This window comes from Epargyreus clarus, unplaced genomic scaffold (genome assembly GCF_041222505.1).
Source record: "Epargyreus clarus isolate Ecla_fem2 unplaced genomic scaffold, WU_Ecla_fem_2.2 ptg000004l, whole genome shotgun sequence".
Taxonomy (NCBI): domain Eukaryota; kingdom Metazoa; phylum Arthropoda; class Insecta; order Lepidoptera; family Hesperiidae; genus Epargyreus; species Epargyreus clarus.
The window spans coordinates 13,986,773-13,998,078 of record NW_027332212.1 but is presented as its reverse complement, the minus strand read 5'-3'; the positions used below and the strand labels follow the sequence as shown (position 1 = coordinate 13,998,078).

Below are 11,306 nucleotides of genomic sequence, written 5' to 3'. Positions count from 1 at the left end.
TCTATGTTTTTCTTCGAGCTCAAGAAATTGCCTCTCTGCTTCGGAAGTCCAGATTTAGAATTTGGAATTCTTTATAAGTCCTATCTGCCAATTCTCACTTCGCTAGCTTGGTGGATTATGACCTAAACGTCTCTCGCCCTGAGAATGAAAACTGTTTAGGCCATAGTTCATCGCGCTGGCCAAGTGCTAATTGGCTTCACACAAGTTTCAGAACTTTTTTTGAGAAGTTTCAGGCCAGTAAGTTTCTTCCTTTCCTTCCTTTCAATTAATTTCTAATATGGGCATAACCTTATTAAAAATCGGTGGTGCGTACCTGGATTTGAACCTCAGACACCTGCTTTTTACACGGCATATATGCAAATCTACATTAAATCTTTTATTACAGTCTTAATCTTGTTACTGGCTAGTTAACATTTTTCGTGTCTAAATTAACCTTGAAAACGTTTAAAACGTTAGGTCTTAAAAATAATTACCATTCGCGAAATATGACCTTGCACAATTAAATTTGTGTTAACAAAGAAATTATTTTTACACGTGAGGTCAACTTTACAAGACGATTAATTAAAATCATCAACAGTGCTTATTACAAGGGAATAAGGAATTCTATTAACATATTTGTAAGTAATCGCTGTTATAAGAAGAATAGTTTACGTTTTTAAACTTGACACGGTAAGTTATAGTGGCGCCGCGTGTGTTACATTCTTCATTCTGAAATGACTTAAAACCATGTAACAATTGATAGAAATAGTATCACATGTAACAAAATATAAGTTTAATAATCGGTTGACAAGCAGAACGTACTTACGACTTTTGCTTAAGTTATAATACCACCTGCTTTACACCTTTTGTACTGTGTTTGGAACACAGTGTTACAAACAGGAAAACGTTGAACTCAAGCGATGACACAACGCTCTCACTTGACCGGTCTGGCGTCTGTTCCGACGCCTCGCCAGTTCACTGCGAACGCTTGTTGTGACTTCATGTCGCGTTGTTCCTCAAACGAAAACTCCCGCTAACGAATTTAAAATTAGAACAAAAAGTGACAGTGACAGTTATCTTTTTTTTAACAAAACACACATTCAGCCAGTAACGTCATAGTTTAGTGATAGATAACAACTGATAATAAAAATCGATAATCAAGTTTCAGAGAAGTTTGGTGCAGGTTTTTCGTGAAGTGATGCATCTGACGGAATGTGCATTGTCGAATGTGGACATATTATAATCGAGTTTTGGCATAAGCGAGGTGAGTCGAGCTTTTGCGAATTCGGCGGGTCGATGACACCCAAGTTGAGTTCGTCGAATTGATTGATTTACGGTTTTTCTGTTGTTAATTATCTTCGATTTGTTCCTATAACTTATCTCTATATGTCAATTGTTTTTTTCAGGAATTTTCTTATAACGTGGCTAACTTTAAAAATAACTTATTTTTTCACCTTTTTAATTTATAAAATATTTTATCTATGTCAGAAAATGATTTAAAAAACTCATTTTATATAACGCGTAGTGTTTTCGATTTTTTTAGTCTACCACATCTATTAATTGAAATGTAATGTAAAAATGCAAAAACCATTACCAAAAGCTGCAGTAATTATAATTATCTTGTTAATACTGTCATTAAAACATCGATTTAGTAGATATTTGCAAATTTACTTACTACACAATCTTTAATGGACAATCTCTTGTTTTATAACAAAACATAAATCTCACCTAATTACATTTAAATTACCTACCTCCCAGGGACTAGTAATGTCTATGTAAGTTTCGTTTTTACTTGTTTTACCGCCTTGCGTCTTATTACTGTCATAGACAATATATTTGACTAATTATCGATAAAATACGCATGTGTGATTGTGTCCTTCATTCCGTTCCTCCGGATTTCTTTTATTCACAAAAGTCATTAAAATGTACGGAAATTGCAACTCAGTTATCATTAAGTACAGGGAAAAATCGTCTAAACGAAGATTATAAATTAAAACAAGGCTTACTCACTTAAAAATGTATAATACATGCATAATAGACACATAATACTCAACTCAACTAAAGGGAAGTGGTCTACAAATTCCAGGTTTTAAATTTTTGCCGACGTCCACAATTTAAGTGTTTGCAGCATTAGTTATGTCGAAGCAGCTAACGACATAGTAAAAAAATAAACGGACTTAACAAAAAAAAATAAAAAAATTAACGGAATTAAAAAAAATAAACAGACTTATAAAGAAAGTAACCAAGTTTAATAAAAAGAGTACAAATAAAACTAACTAATGCTTAGATCCATAACTCATCAGACAGATAAAACCTGCTACAGAGAAACCTTATAATAAATGATCCTTTCGTGGGCCGACAATCATTAATATTGTAGCGAGACACGCAAAAGTTTATCTTTATATTGTGAACTGTCACTGCTCAAATGTAATTTGCACCAAAAATAAGAATTTTGATCAAGCTTATGAATCAAATGTCAAAACAGATAAGTATGTGCGTACATAATTAATTAATTATACAATTGCATTAAGTATGGATGTCTTACGTATGGTATGACCATTTTAGTCTTCAAAAGTGGCGACGCTTCTGATTAGGTGTAGATAGAACCTCTGTTTTACTTGACGTTGATTACATGTTGTGTATATGGGTGACAGCGACCACTTACCACAACATAAGCAAACCTTTCTCATTTGGTAGTTTAGTTTTATGAAAATGTTCTAAGAGTATCGTCACACCTATTTCTGACTTATTTACTCTGTCATTTGACTTAGCATTAAGCGCTGTTGTCTGGTTTGAAGGTGATAACGCTGGCATTTACATGAGACGTTCAAATTTAGTCTTTAGATGCAGCAATGACTTTAATTTCAACCTGTTTTTAACCGACTTCCAAAAAGGAGGAGGTTACTCAATTCGACCGTATATATTTTTTTTTTTTATGTTTGTTCGGCGATTTTTTCACGATGCCGCGACCGATCGACATGATTCATACACCATTGTATGCGGCTAGTTTCACAGGGGGTCCCATTTCGAGGAAACTTGAAAATTTTCGCCAGTTTTCCCGGGAAATTGGAAAAACCCGATTTCTTTCTTTTCTTTCCCGATATAAACTTCAATAACTCGAGTATTTCTTAACCAATTTCAATTTTCTTTTTTTCATATGTAAGGGTGTTTTGTTGCGGTACTTTCCTACCTTAACATTAGTATGCTCTGATGATTAGAACTTAAGTAATGGGGTGGAACTCATCATCACTACCCCTGCTTTTTACATTTTTTATGACAACTTTCCTTCTGCCCACTCAATTCTCATGAAATTTTAAATGAACATTGAGTATCTAGATTAACATGATATGATGGAAAATTCGACCTTCAACTCTTCAACCCTGGTAATGCAGAAGTGCCTCCTGCCTCAACCATACAAGTTAGGCATTTGGAACTTATGGATATTTAATAAGGTTGATAGGTAGAGATATATGATGGAAAATTTGGCCTTCAACTCTTCAACTCTGATAATGCAGACGTGCCTCCTGCCTAAACCATATAAGTTAGGCATTTGGAGCTTACGAATATATGATAAGGTCTTTAAGTAGAGACATATGATGGAAGATATGAACTTCAATTCTTCAATCCTGATGATGCACAGGTGCCTCCCATGTAAAGTATATAGATTAGACATTTGTTGTAATGAAGTTGCTAGACAGAGATATATGATGAAAAAAATGACCTTTAACTCCTTAGATCTGATGATGCAGAGGTACCTCCAGCCTAAACCACATGAATAAGCCATTTCGTGCTTCCACACATATTTTACAGGTCCTAAGCAGGTACATGTAATGATAAAAATGACCTTCAACTCTTTCACTCTGATAATGCTGGTGTGCTTCAAAGTTAAACCACAGGAGTTAGCCATTTTGTGCTTTCATATATGTATTAACGTCACTAAGAAGACACATAGGATAAAAATTCAAGGTCTTAACCCTGATAACTTTGACCGTAAAGTCTTCAATCCTAGTGACGCAGGGACACTACTGGCCTAAACAACAGTAACTTGACAATCACTTCTTATAAATATAAAATATGATTAATTAATACGCTGTAGTTTTCCTTAACTATTGAATTAAGGTAAATTGGACCGACTCACTTGCAGAGTTTTACCACTAGTTTGATTTATTTACTTTTCTGATCCAACCTAACCTAGCAAACAATATAGAATTCCATGTAGCCTCGCCTTTAGTGTTTCGTATTGAGTTGGTTAGATTAAGTTGAAACATATAAGGCAATATAAAACTAAACGAGTAGGGCGCGGAAGCGCCCTGCGAGCGGGTGGGTCCAATTCGTATGAATTCAGACCTTACCTTTATTCATGATCACCTTTATACAATTTTACATAATATTCATACAAACGTTAGCATATCGTCACTAAAAAAGGTGAAAAAAAAAATTTTAACAAAAAAATAAAACCGACTTCTATGTCACTACAAAGTAAAAAATAATTGAAATAAATGTTGGTTTAATACATATTTCTGAAGTCGGCGCTCATATTAGACACGCTGTTTACGCCATTATCAAACGAAATATATTGAGCGCCAACTTCAGAAATATGTATTAAACCAACATTTATTTCAATTATTTTTTACTTTGTAGTGACATAGAAGTCGGTTTTATTTTTTTGTTAAAATTTTTTAATGTTTTGGTTTTATTGTCTCGATAGGCGCCACTGCCTCACCCATTTCCACATTTTGAAGGTGGTAGAACCCTTTGTGGTTCGACTCCGGCGGCACCAACGCCACACCTATTTCTACCTAATAACAGCAGTGTTAGGCGCTACTGTGTTCCGTTTTGAAGGGAGACATACTTTTCCGAGGCGTTCCAGCTTAGTCCTCGTGCGTAGCGGCCCATCTGTGGCAGACCTCAGGTAGGAATACCTAATCCTATCTGGGGTTGATTACAAGTGCCCATGGGTGGCAGTAGCCACTTGCAATCAAGTGGACTGCATGCTCGTCTGCTACTCCTATATTATAACAAAAAACCTTAAATAGCAATACAACTTTGGTGTGTTCTAGTTTAAGGGGTATATTAAGGGAAGTCAAAGCGTTTCAACTTAGCCTTCATTTAAAGTGGCAACGTGGTCGACCTCAATCGCTATAAGTCATCTTATTTCGTTATACCCTTTACGAAATACATTTCCATCGAAAGCAGATCGAAGTGTACACAATTCTAAATTAGAAGCCCGCTGTTTCATTAATAACTTTAAAATTGGGTCACAATAACAAGAATCTTATATGTGACGTGCTCCAATTTTTTTATTGGATTATGGACAAGGTGAAACGTTATTCCTGTTGAAGGATACATTTTAAGCTCATCCTACTTTGAAGTTATTGAGAATTTTGATACTGCGTTGTTCTTGACAGAGTCCAGATACGACTAACTACATGAATCGACGTTGCAATAACTATGTAGAGGATTTTAGACTCAATCCTCACCACACGAACATCTTAGTAAAATTTATATTTTTCTCTGGGTTGTGTGTGTGTGTTTATCTTGTCTTGTATGTGAGTCTATGTCAAGTATGACTCAGGAATGTTATGAGTCTTATGAGTGTAGTAAATGTCATGAATATACCTATGAATATTTTAAGATCTTGAATGGACTCAAAAAGCGTAGAAGTCTTAGATGCTGCTCTGAAAAACATCTCCGTTTTATTTCGTCAAGACATAGTTGTTGGTGTATTAGGTGCCTCTAATCAAACCATTACGATTTCTAGCACCTTCGAATACAGATTTTTTTTTCTTCAAATCAAATCAAATTAAATCAGTTTATTTGTGAATAAGGTAATTGTTACTTGTTACATATTTTTGTTACATAGTCGCTTATTCTGCCACTGAGCGGCTTACAAATATACATGTCATCTAAAAACTATTATTATAATTTTAATTCTAACAATTCAATATGACTTGATAACAAATTGGATTACTTATTTTTATCACTCAAAAAGGATATCTTCTTATGTCTTATATCTTTTTATGTTTTTCTTTTATCAGAAAGTTCTTCCACCTTTCCGGTCATTACACTATTAAAAGCCGTCCACATGTCACCTAACATAACATAAGTATCAAACACAAATGTTGGCTTAGGGCTAATGAAGGCCTCTCCTCCCCCATATCCTTATTTGCATTTAGCTGCGCGTGCGCATTTATATCTGTCCCTCATGTTGCTATTATTAAAACTATTCATATAGTACAGTGTTTCTCAAATTTTTAACTCCACGTACCCCTAGCAATGGCAAACTCCTTTAAAAATTGCCTAAAAATACAAAGAGCAATAAATGTACTTATGTTGTTATTTAATTTGATGGGTAGATTGTGTTCGTCTGTGGCAGCACCGCAGTCACTTATTTCGGCCTAATAACAAGAATGTTAAGCGCTGCTGGGTTTTGGTTTGAAGCTTCTGGAAAGAGAGACGTAGTTTTCCACGGCATTCCAACTTAGTCTTCAGGGGTAGCGTATCTGTGGCCGACCTCATGTGAGAATCTGTGAGCCAGTTAACGTTACTGTATTATCGGTTGTTTCTTTTATATTATGCATATATAAAAAAACCTGCATCATGTAGATTACATGAACCAGTTAGCTAAGCAGCCGTCCTTACGTAAATTTTGTCGCGTACTCCCTATGATTAAATAACGTACCCCAAGGGCCCGAGTACCCCACTTTGAGAAACCCTTATATAGTGCGATTCGTATAATTTATTGGTCACAATAACTAGCTTACAGGCCTCACCTGCTTAACGCTTTGACTTATGTTACATATTTTAAAATTAAATGTGCGTAATTAAATCTATTACATATAATTATTAACAGATGCTGTGCTTCCGATTGAAATAATTGATTCCGATTGATTGATTGAAATGTGGGCCTGGTGATATAAATAGAACTTTATTTCTTTCTATAAATTCCAAAAAATGCATTTGGGTATTTGGTCTTACGTGATGTTGATAATCAAAGAATTGACCAATATTTTGGTCATCGATAATCCATATGCGTCAAGTGCGGAATACTAAACTTTTTCAATAGTCTGTCGAATTTACCCCCTATTCCCATTAAAATTCTAACTACGCGAATGTGTTTCCTTATCACAAACCTCTTCCGCAAAACATACACAATACACATAGTTCTTTATATAAACAGGAAGACCTTTTCTAGCAAAAAAGTCCCCATTAGGTATTGCATAGGAAAATGACTAAGATGTAATGAATAATACAATTTTATTATGAACATTATCGTTCAATTGTGTCATAAATTATAAATACTTTGTGTATATTCTGATGTTCACTGTTAGATAAATAGTGGAATTGCCTTAATATAATACCTATTCCACTGAATCACCATTTTTTTTATTACATAGGAGCCCATGGACACCTGTAATCAACTCTAGATAGGATTAGATATTCGTACCTGAGGTCGGCCACAGATGCGCCGCTACCCTCGAGGACTAAGCTGGAACGCCTCGAAAAGTATGTCTCCCTTACCACACCCTTCAAAAGTAGTCTCAAAGTAGTTTCAAAGGTAGTCTTCGAAGGCATCGAATATATCCCCACCTATCGAATCCAAAAATAACCATCAACCCCTAACCAATCACGTGTTCATATTCCAGTGAAAGCACTTTATAGATTTGGAAATTATTAATTTGAAAATTTAGCATTTCAGATTGCAAAAGTCAGAGGACATATATTTTATCATGTCAAGGAGGTTAGTGTAAGATGTAAGGTTTAAGAGGTTCACATGGTTTTTACGCATTTATCTGTTAATGGTAACCCATTATAAATAGATACATAAATAATTTTGTAATGATTTCCATGGTATATATGTATAAGTACTTTTATCCTTCCCTGTAATGTTTCATATCATTAATTAACAAATCTAGCGTCCTTAATGGTTAATTTTGACACAAAATGTTTCCTAAAATTTGTACTACTTAATTTAACGCAATACGTTAGTTTCTTTTGTGTTTCGACTCCAGTACCACCAGAGAATTAACTATTTCTATCTTATAACAGAAGTACAAGCTCTGCTGTCTTCTGGTTTGGACGCATTAAAGAAAAACGTATTTACACGAGACATTTTAACCAGTCCTCAGGGGTATAACACATCTGTAGTCGACCTTAGATAAAACTAATCTTATCAGTTGATTACAGATGTCCATGGGCGACAGTTGCCACCACAAAGTGGACTGCATGCTCGTATATACTTAAACTTACAAAAATCATCATCAACCCTTTACAGTCCCAATGTGGAGAGTATGCTTTTATATAAAACTAGCTGACCTGGCAAACGTTGTGTTGCCATATAAATAAAAAAATGTTAAGGGTGAACAATCCTTATCACTTAGGTATGAAAAGTAGATAGTAGCCGATTCTCAGACCTACTGAATATGCATATAAAATTTAGTGAAAATCGGTAAAGCCGTTTCGGAGGAGTACGATAACTAATATTGTGACACGAGAATTTTAAGAAACCATTTAAAGAATTGTAAATGTTTACTGTATTTACAGATACATACATTTACCTGAACATTATGAAGAAAATATAAATATTTAATTTTAACAACATCCATAATACTTACCCATTTTTCTCTGAACAAAATCTATTGTCAGCGCTATAATGCGTAAGGCATGACGTTGGCCATTATGTGGAATAGAACAATAGGTAATGTTATCCTTGTAATGTCTAGTTCAAGTGAAAGTGGTCGTGGTGAGGATTTTCCAGCCTTTCAAGACTGTAAGGACACAGACCCGGTGACGGAAGCACTGATACTATTCTAGGCTACAGGCTTGCTCTTCATTATTCAGAAGTGGATCGTGTAGGAATGTCAGAAATTTGATTTTACTCTTGTATGTTATATAATATACCATTAAAAACATAATTTGTAAAAAAGCAAGTCTTACAACTTACTTCTTCTACCGTAAAAAGTTGTGAGATCCATGTTCTAAGTTGGTTTATTTATGCAGTTCCCTACTTAAAGGACCTTCTGTCTTAAATTATTTGGTAATTAGCTAACCTAACAACATCTTACGATATTAAAAGTATTTTATGTTTTGAATTGTAATTCGATGTGATGCAATGAAAACGCAGTGTATCTCACAAGTAATACATATTACATTAAGTTAGATTGTTTAGTACGATTGCCAAGTCAATGGGTAAAAGTAGGTATGGGTTAGGTTAGCCTATCTATGCTGCATGTTTTAACTCGTCGCTAAATCTTCCAGATACACCATTTAATAACTGTTATCATAAGATAACAACTGGGACTGTCGGCTTAAGGTGCCCCCAGAAGTAAATAATAATTTAGAATAGGAAATAAAGCAAGGGCATGCTTTACTTCCACTAAAGGTCACGCACACTTCTCCTGACTGAAACATTATTAGGAAACCTAGATCCTTGAGAATTCTAAAGTTCTTAAAGCTTTGTTAAGTTTTCTAATCCGCACATTACCCAGTGCTTCTTATTCCCACTCAAAATAATTATTATAGCACTCTGTGACCTAAACCCGCATTTTAGCCACGCATTTCTGTGTCCAAAGTAGCCGATTTTTACACCATACGAATATTAATACACTACCCTCATAGTTATAAAAAAAAAACATCGCTATGTACGTTTCATACTTTTAAATGCCATTTAAAAATTAAAAGTGAGTTATGAGTATTTTGTTTAAAGTTATAATTATGTTAATATTTTATTTTGGACGTATTTATAAATGTTTTTGCCATTGTTTATATACTAAGCAATAGCATCACTATAAGAGTATCTGTTGTGCTTTATCGAGTTTTATTGTTTGTTTTGACTGTGTATTTTCGCTACACACCATAGTAGGAGATATTTAAATTAGGAATCATTATCAAAATTAGCCATAATACTACTCTAGTAGAATCTCGACTAAGCGACCTATTTGTTGTCGTATTTGTGGCATTCGGATTATCGAAAATTTGGATAATTGAGTTTATGAAGAAAAGCTATTTAAACCGATTTAGGAAGGTAATGTTTTTCGCCTATATGTTTTTGGCACACTTTGGCAAACTTATAGTAACTTTTTAGCTGCGATTAGGCGACTTTCCGGAATTTAAATGCACATGTCACACAAAATGTGGCTGATTTGCAAGGGTTATTACAAATTTACTTGTTCACGTTTGTCAATCCGAATAAACGCGAATATTTATAACTGAGGTCCGGATAATCGATTTTCTACTGTATCACTAGTATTAGTCATGTATTAGTACACTAGTGGTTCCCACGGCTTCGCCCGCGTTTAAAAGAAAATAATATGACATACTAACATACATAAAACTGAAAATTCGTACCTTCATTGGAATGACAGTGGCGCCATCTGGCGAAAATTGGTCGTACCAACTCTGAAACCTTCGTGGGCTCATAGACAACAACGTCAACAACTTTGCTAAAGATCATCACTTGATCAAATGCATAGTTGACGATTCAATCCTTACTAATATCGATTAAAATATCGAAATATCATTTTTTTTGGTCCAAAAGATCGATTCTCCGATTAATCGGTCTTAGATCGCCATCCCTAGTTCCCGTGGGATTTCCAGGATAAAAACTATCCTATGTCCTTTCTCAGGTCTCAGACTATCTTTGTACAAAATTTCATTACAATCGGTTCAGTGGTTTAGGCGTGAAGAAGAGACAACCAGACAGACAGACAGACAGAGTTACTTTCGGATTTATAATATTAGTAAGGATTATGTGATTGCTTATCATATGTTTCTTTAATACGTTTAGGTGGAGTTCCCATTATAAGTCATTGGTCTAGACACCTGTATGTAGCCTAAATGGCTTGATAGATTTCGACGTATGTGTGGTGTTAGCTTTGTCTTTATGACAAGAGCAGAATAATTACTAAATTTTGTAAATCAAGTTTCAATTTTTCAATTTTCTAAATTCTTCCCATCAAATTTCAATGGTTTTGGTTGTGTCACATTTTTATTGTTTTTTTAATTCATAATTTTTAGTTTCAATCATTTATAAGTTTCAAAATAATTATCGTATTTTTTCATATTACTTCAAAAGTAAAAGCGGGTTTATGTCACACGTGCTATAAAATAGTATACGATACTTGTGACATAAGTAGCCTATTATGTGCACGGCGTTTAGCACCCTCGCTGCGCTCGGGCGCTAACTTCACGCCGTGCAAAAATAGGCTACTTTGGCCACGCGTATCGTAATGTACTATTATATACTAATCCTGTTAGAAGGACATGTTATTCAAAGGACACGTGAATCACATATTTGCTTGGTTTATATTTTAACTAATGATGTCATT

At 34.6% G+C, this 11,306-nt stretch overlaps 1 protein-coding gene across 1 annotated transcript in view; it reads left to right on the top strand.

The window, feature by feature from the left end:
* Positions 1–936: 936 nt before the first annotated feature.
* Positions 937–11,306, top strand: part of Myo61F (unconventional myosin 61F) — a 51,841-nt gene continuing 41,471 nt past the window's right edge. The window contains exon 1 of the mRNA XM_073093465.1: positions 937–1,243. The gene's annotated coding sequence lies outside the window, so the exon portion shown is untranslated. The remainder of the gene's footprint in view (positions 1,244–11,306) is intronic.